General features: G+C 42.1%; 1 protein-coding gene across 3 annotated transcripts in view; it reads right to left on the bottom strand.

The window, feature by feature from the left end:
- LOC143300741 (uncharacterized) overlaps nt 1-2,653 on the bottom strand; it is a 105,167-nt gene extending 102,514 nt beyond the window's left edge. For all 3 annotated transcript variants that reach the window (XM_076614638.1, XM_076614666.1, XM_076614657.1), the window contains exon 1: nt 2,499-2,653. The gene's annotated coding sequence lies outside the window, so the exon portion shown is untranslated. The remainder of the gene's footprint in view (nt 1-2,498) is intronic.
- Nucleotides 2,654-7,842: the final 5,189 nt, after the last annotated feature.

The following is a 7,842-nucleotide window of genomic DNA, read 5'->3' as shown; positions in this document are numbered from 1 at the left end:
CGCCGCCCGACTCAAACACACACAAACACACACATTCTATTTACTGTTTCATTTGCTAGAGTATATTCATTTTTCATTCAATATCAGTATGGACTGGTATAAGCAAATGGTCAAGACCCAGTAGTAAATCAATATCGAATAGAAAATATCTTATTTAGTTACAGAATCTTTTTTGAATTCTTTGGAGCAGATCCATCATTGCTTTTAATGGGTTCTTATAAATCTTTTATTTGGTACAATAGTTGGAAGGCTGACAAACTGAGAAAAAAGAAAAGAAAAAAAGAAGGAGAAAAAAGACAGAAGAGGAAGAGCAATTAAGAGAGAAAAATGAGGAGACATGAATATGAGGGGAAATGACAGCAAAATACGAAAGATTCAAACGATGGATGCCGACGAAGTCACTAAAAGAAAGAAAGAAGAAAAAGAAATCAAGATTGAAATAATAATCTTCTTTCAGAACGCAGTAGCCAGACTATTATTTTATTTTACATCAGTCCGTGGGCAAAGTAACGTAACAAGCGGACTGGGGGGATCGGAACGCGGGTTTGAATCAGGACGGGATGGTATTTGCTTTCGCGCTAGAAGAGCAGGCTCTACAGAGTTAAGGGCGAGGGACTGAAATGGGGGAGACGGAACCACAACACAAAGATGTGTCATTACTATGAAGGATGTCGTCGTTGTTGGTTTTTGTGTTTGCTCTATTGATTTTGTACGCATCTATGTAAGTCAGCTAGAATTTTGGCTGGTTTAAGCGATATACATTATGACATGAACGAAATTAACAAGCCGTCACAAGGATTACCAAACCAATATTGGCTCCAAAAACGAATATGCATATCCCCATGCCACCTCCTCTCTCATCCTCAAAACAAAACCACTAACAGTACAAAAGAGTCTGTGATTTGCCTGCCTTGTGACGAATTCGATACCCATATTGCTGTGCTTGGAGGTTGAGTATGATTCAATGTCTCAGTATCGGTCATCGTAACAAAGAGCATTATTCAGCACACGACAGGCGCTCCACACACCGACACAACACACACACACATCCACAAGGCTCCGCGCGGACCAACACATTATTTCTTAGTATGGCGGTATCTCTAGTCAGTGGTTTCTGTTTTACATTAAAATCAGTAACAGGCACCATCGAAACACCGAATGTCGTTATAGAACACTTTAAGTCCTTCTTGGGTGAGACCTTCCATGGATCCTTAACATTGATTTGTTCACATGAGGAGTGCGACGCTGGAACTGAAAAGAACGGCATAATCCAAGGGGCTTATGGGAATCTAACAAGCATGCGGAGACTCGGGAAGTAATGCACTGAAAACGTTCAATGATGGGTGCCTCCCCGCTACAAAAAAAAAAAAAAAAAAAAAAAATTATATTCAGAATACGAAAGACTTATGCTTTATCGAACCGCAATAGGCTTTTACTGAACGCTTTCGTGACTAAATTCAGCCGAGACATTTAGTGCTTTTATTGAGAGTTTCATGTTTTTTTTAAAATTAATATTATTTCTTTTTAAAAGAACCACGTAATTATTGAATGCCAAAGTCTAAGAACATTCTCATGTATTTTGTTTCTCTAAGAACTTTTGAATTTATTCTTGACAATTTCTAAGACATCATTTGACATTGCAGAAGGATTGCCACATAGTCCTATTGATAGGACACGTGTTATAGTTGTTTGATATTGTTTTTATTTCCCTTCCGTTCCATAGTTTTCCTTATGAGTCTGAAAACACAAACACGAATAAACGATCGTGCGCATGCGTGCACACACACACACACACACACACACACACACACACACACACACACACACACACATTCATGAACCCACAGACACAGACACACAGACACACACACACACATGCGCACATACACATGCACATTCATGAACCCACTCACAGACAAACACTCACTTACACACACACACACACACACACACGCGCGCGCGCGCACACATACACATGCACATTCGTGAATCCACACACAGACACAGACAAAGACGCACACAGACACAAAGACACACACAGACACACACAGACACACACACACACACACACACACACACACACAAAGTATGCATGGGTACACACTGACACGCACACACAGTGACATCTCCCCCACTCCATTTCTACTGCTCCCCCTCCCTTCTCCAATCTTGCCCCGTTGGAAGCACGTAAAACCGAAGACCACACACACACACACACACACACACACACACACACACACACACACACACACACACCTCTACCACTACCACCACCACCACACCACACCATACACACAAACCCACACACTAAACACCCCCCCCCCCTCCGAGCACCCACCATCCCCCGCACGAACAAGCGCGCGCGCACACCCCCCTCCCCTTATCCCCTACACACACACACACACACGAACAAGCGCGCCCCCCCCCCTTCCACATACATATTATACATACATACATACATTCATATTTCTATTTCTCCACATAACATTCTCACCTACCTCTCAAAACTGCTTCCAAGTGGCTTCCAAACAAACAGAGAAATAATGATTCCCTGTGAAGGTAATACTATTTTGTTGAAGCAGTTAGTCCTAGAAGAGACCTTTACCCCTGAACCTACAGCAGGGGATCGTTTTGGAAGACTGAGAGAAGGTATCTAGATTCAACCACTGACGGCCCAACCCAATTCTCTTTCTCATTTCACTGAGTAAGCTACCCGATTCGAACATCCGGGTGGTGGTAGGGGAGTGGAGGGATGCGGAGTGAGAGACAGACAGAGAGAGAGAGAGAGAGAGAGAGAGAGAGAGAGAGAGGTGGGGGGGGGGGGGGGTAACAGAGACGCCTTGGCGTGGTGAAGGCATTCATTCTTCTCGTCTTTCACAAGGTATGTGGGACGGGCTATTTTATTCTTTGCACGCAGGAGATCGACTAAAAAACAACTCACACACACACACACACACACACACACACACAATGGGGAGCGATATGAGGCACACACTGCGGTGAAGAAATTAAAAAAAACAAAAACCCATTCCGGTTGGGTGCGGCAAATGTCCGGTTTGGGCTGACTGACTTTTGCATGTTGAAGTGGATCGGAGAAGGACTACGTGGTGTTTGCTCACTGCAGAGGGTTTGTACGTCAAGTCCTTTGTTCACGGCGCTTTTGTTCATGTCATTCATCTGCATTTTGGAGGGGAGGGAGGGGAGCAGAAAAAAACAATGTGTGTGTGTGTGTGTGTGTGTGTGTGTGTGAATTTCAATCTCCGAACCCCACAGACTTCAAACACGCGCGAGAGAGAAACGAAACTAAACGGAATTGCATTCAATCAGCACAATGATATGAGCAATAAACATGCTTTTTTTTTTGTTAAAATTTTTTTTGTTACTGTGGCATAAAAAAGGCTTCGCATAAATGTATCGGAATATACAAATCTATAAAGTTAATACAATGAAGGCGTGTGTGTGTGTGTGTGTGTGTGTGTGTGTGTGTGTGTGTGAGAGAGAACGAAAACGGCATTCCAGTCATCTTGTTTAAAACAATATTGCACCTCTGGGATGGGAACAAAAAAATAAAAAAAAGAAGCCTAATCATATGCAAACTGCATTTACTGTTATATTTATATTTTTTGTATTCTCTAAACTCGGCACTTTGACCTCTTATTCTGACACAACAAAAGAGGATTCATTATTATCATTTTTTGTTCAAACAGGAACCTCTTTTGCTAAGCATGGAATCTTTATTTATTTTGCAAACGTTTTGGTGCAGAGTGTAAAAAAGGGAATTTACTCTGTAATTAATGCTAGGGGGACTTAATTTATCACAAGTGAGTCTTGAAGGCCTTGCCTCTCTTGTTTAAAATTAAAAAAAAACATTTTTTTTTTACCCAGCCCTGTGGCATAAAAAAGGCTTCGCATAAATGTATCGGAATATACAAATCTATAAAGTTAATACAATGAAGGCGTGTGTGTGTGAGAGAGAGAGAGAGAGAGAGAGAGAGAGAGAGAGAGAGAGAGAACGAGAACGAAAACGGCAGAAACAGAAAGACAGCGAGACACACACAGAGACAAACGAACAGGCAGACAGACAGACAGACGGACAGGCGGACTGACAGGCAGAAAGACAGAGAGAGGAACAGAGAGATCGATAATTTTACACTGCCATAACTGAACTAAGACTTGGTCTTTCAAGCCAAGCACATAGCGCCACAAAGCAACAACAAATACAGTCAAAGGAGAAAACTATTGGCTGTTTAGACATACAAGGACTTTTTCTTTCTTTCTAGAAATTACATTACTTAGCAGCATCCTTGAAAACGTTTACCACACAAAAAGTGTTGTCTCTTTAATCTGTTAGCGGAAGTTGAACAGTCTTGGGAAACCAAACTTGTCGGAAATCTTACTCCCATATGCGGCAATCGCACAGCAGTTGACCGCATTATAACCTGTCTCATGCTAAAAAAATGCTATATTCCTATCCTGTCATTAGCTCCAGTGTCGTCGACACATTGATCTTTAATGTATTCTTTTTTTTTTCAAATCTTTGCGGAAAAGTCCCAGTGGGTTTGCTGTATTAGATTAAAAAAAAAGAAAAAAAGCCAGATTCTACGGATGTTGTGTTAATGATCATTATACTTTCACATTTAAACCATGTTTTACATTGGTCAGTTAGCTGATGATGTACAGCTCGATATTTTTTGTAATGCCACATTTATGTAACAGAATGGAACAGCGCCATATACACTCACGATCACTATCATCGAAGGCAAAACACAGCAGAAGCACAACGCACATTAACATTCTGGCACTGCCGAGCCACAACTGACAAGAGACAGAGAGAGAAAAATACCTAGGGAAACCAGTAAGACTGATTAATAATTGATCATTTGCAGCTGGAATGGAATCGAACTGTTTCCATCACCATTTGTTTATTTAATCTCTCTCTCTCTCTCTCTCTCTCTCTCTCTCTCTCTCTCTCTCTCTCTCTACGTATACATATATATGTATCTATGTATTATATATATATATATATATATATATATATATATATATATATATATATATATATATATACGGTTGGGTCCACTGGGGAATTAAACTGCTCTGAATTGTTCATCTACCTCTATCTTCTTTAATGAAAAGGTTGAAGAGCAAATAACGGAGAGTGACAAAATTGCAGCAGTAATGGAAAATATATTTGTGTTGCCCAGTGCTGCCAAGTAAATGTTCTCCCACACGGTTCGCTCTGTCTCTGTCTGTCTGTCTGTGTGTCTGTATGAATGTCTGTGTGTCTGTGTCTGTCTGTCTGTCTGTCTGCTGTCTCACTCTCTTTCTCGCTCATGTGCGCAATCGCAAAAAAGATAGATATTTAACAAAACTTAACTAAGTAGGCGAAATATCTACGTTGCCCAAGATTATTTCACGTGTGTAAAGTACGTGAAACAAGTAGTCATTCTTTAAAATGGATCCCGAAACTTTCCCGTTTATAAGTGTACAGTATGAGCTTCTCTACCACTGTGTACTTACAACTTTGCTGACACAGACATCCCCTCCCCTTCCCGCCCCAACATACCCTTTTTTCATTTAGTTTTTGAAACATACAAGTTACGTGAATGAACGTAGAAGGATAACTATAGAGGTTTAGTTCTTGCTTGGATACATCAAGACTGGCATTGCGGCAATATCCCACATTTCTTCCCCTGTGTTCTTTCTATTCAGTTTTGTTCCGATGACGGAAAATTGTGGAAATTTGTTTATTTACCATTGTAGCATATCCCTCTACATGTCTTCCCCTGTCAAGAGACGTAAAAAAAAAGACCAGTCAAAGAGTGGAGGGGAAGAAAAATAGAGTAATTATAGTACAATTCTATTTACCAGTTTACAACTTTTTCCCGTTTTATAAACGGAACTGTACAGGGGAAGGAATGTGGATACTGCCGGCATGGCTCAGAACCTGAACTGTTGTAAGACAGGCGCGGTGGCCGAATGGTTAGAGAGATGGATTCTCGCTGAAGTTTTCTGAGTTCGATCCCCGGATTTGGCACACCTGGTGGGTCAAGGGTAGAGAGTTTTCCGATCTCTCAGGTCAACATGATGTACATGAGTATTGGTGCCCGAATCCTCTTCGTGTGTGTACGCGTGCAGAAAATCAAAACACACACGATAAGTAATCCATGCCAGTTTGTGATGGGTTGTGGCAACAAGAACATATTTAGAATGCACACCCCCGTAAATGGGGCAGGGCTGCTAACATGGCGGGGGAAAACGGTGATACATTTAAAAGCCCACTCGAACGGACGAGTTGCAGCCCACGAACGACGACGACGACGACGAAAAAGAAGAAGAAGAAGAAGAAGAAGAACTGTGTCGAAGAGGCGAATAGCTGCAATGTCTCAACAAGATCTTCGACGGCTGTCCTTGTTGCACCAACAGGAATGATCTCACTCTTGACCCACATAAATTACTGTAGTAGCTAATGAGTTTTGGTGAGCGATATTCGTGTCCTTTATTGTTATTGCCGCTTTTGTTGTTTTTCTTGTCGCTGTTGTTGTCGTTGCCATTATTGTTGTTGGTTGCTGTGGTTGCGGTTCTTGCAAATATCATTATCGTCGTATTCGTTGTTGTGGTTGTTTTTGATGCTCTTGTGGCTATTGTTGATTCTTCTTCTTCTTCCTCCTCCTCCTCGTCATCCTCCGTCTTCTTCTCCTAATTACGAAGCTGCTGCTGCTGCTGATAGATATGATAATAATATTATTGAATCAAGGTATGTGGACGTTGGGATTTTTATGGGTTTGTTTTTAAATCACCATCACCCTTAAAACGCCACCACGACTATTGAACAACACCACACCGACATCACTAGAACAACACACTGAGCTGAGTCAGCGCGAATCTCGATGTTTATTCTGAACAATCCGGGATTCGTACTCAATACCTTCAAGCCCGGAGCTCAGCCAGATGAGCTATGCAGGCGTCAACCCTGTCAGTAACTACAGCGGGACCCTTGCCCCTTAAATACAGAAACTGAAAGGCTCAAATTAACCTGTGATGCTTGTTCATTCTCTGGATAATTACGTTTGCTGGGTCCCTGATGACAAAATCAGGACCAACAATGAAACCAACGCTGAATGACATCTTTTATTTCATCGACGTCACCACTTAAATCAATTCCAACGCAAAGAGCCTGTAATTTCTTCGTTAACGCCGATGGCTGCCATTAGGGACAACAAATACCCCGGGTGCAGGATCGATAGTGGGTGGAAAGGTGGAAGGGTGTGTGGCTGTGGCTTTAAGCGGAATGGACGGCACGGCTCTGGGATCGATTTATTGTCTGCTGTTCATCGATAATTGATCGATAGCTCCCGCGATGCAAAAAAACCCAGGTTGTTATACTGTCCGGTTAATCTCTCTGTCTGTCTGTCTGTCTGTCTATCTGTCTGTCTATCTGTCTGTCTGTCTGTCTGTCTGTCTCACTGTGTGTGTATGTGTGTGTGTGTGTGTGTGTGTGTGTGTGTGTGTGTGTTTGTTTGTGTGTGTGTGTGTGTGTGTGTGTGTGTGTGTTTGTGTGTATGTATGTGTGTGTGTGTGTGTGTGTGTGTGTGTGCGTGTGTGTGTCTGTGTGTGTTTGTGTATGTGCCTGTGTCTCTGTGTGTTTGTGTGTCTCTGTCTCTATGTCTGTGTGAAGCGTTGCAAGCGTAAGAATCATGACTGTTGTTGCTGAGCGAGGTGAACAGGTTCACTTTCCTGAATATGTATCTCACTATGTCTTTGTGTGTGTGTGTGTGTGTGTGTGTGTGTGTGTGTGTGTGTGTGTGTGTGTGTGTGATTGCCTTGGGGGCAGGGGTGGGG

Source organism: Babylonia areolata, chromosome 2 (genome assembly GCF_041734735.1).
Source record: "Babylonia areolata isolate BAREFJ2019XMU chromosome 2, ASM4173473v1, whole genome shotgun sequence".
NCBI lineage: Eukaryota > Metazoa > Mollusca > Gastropoda > Neogastropoda > Buccinidae > Babylonia > Babylonia areolata.
Note: the sequence above shows the minus strand (reverse complement) of the source record. Positions and strands in the feature narration are given on the sequence as shown.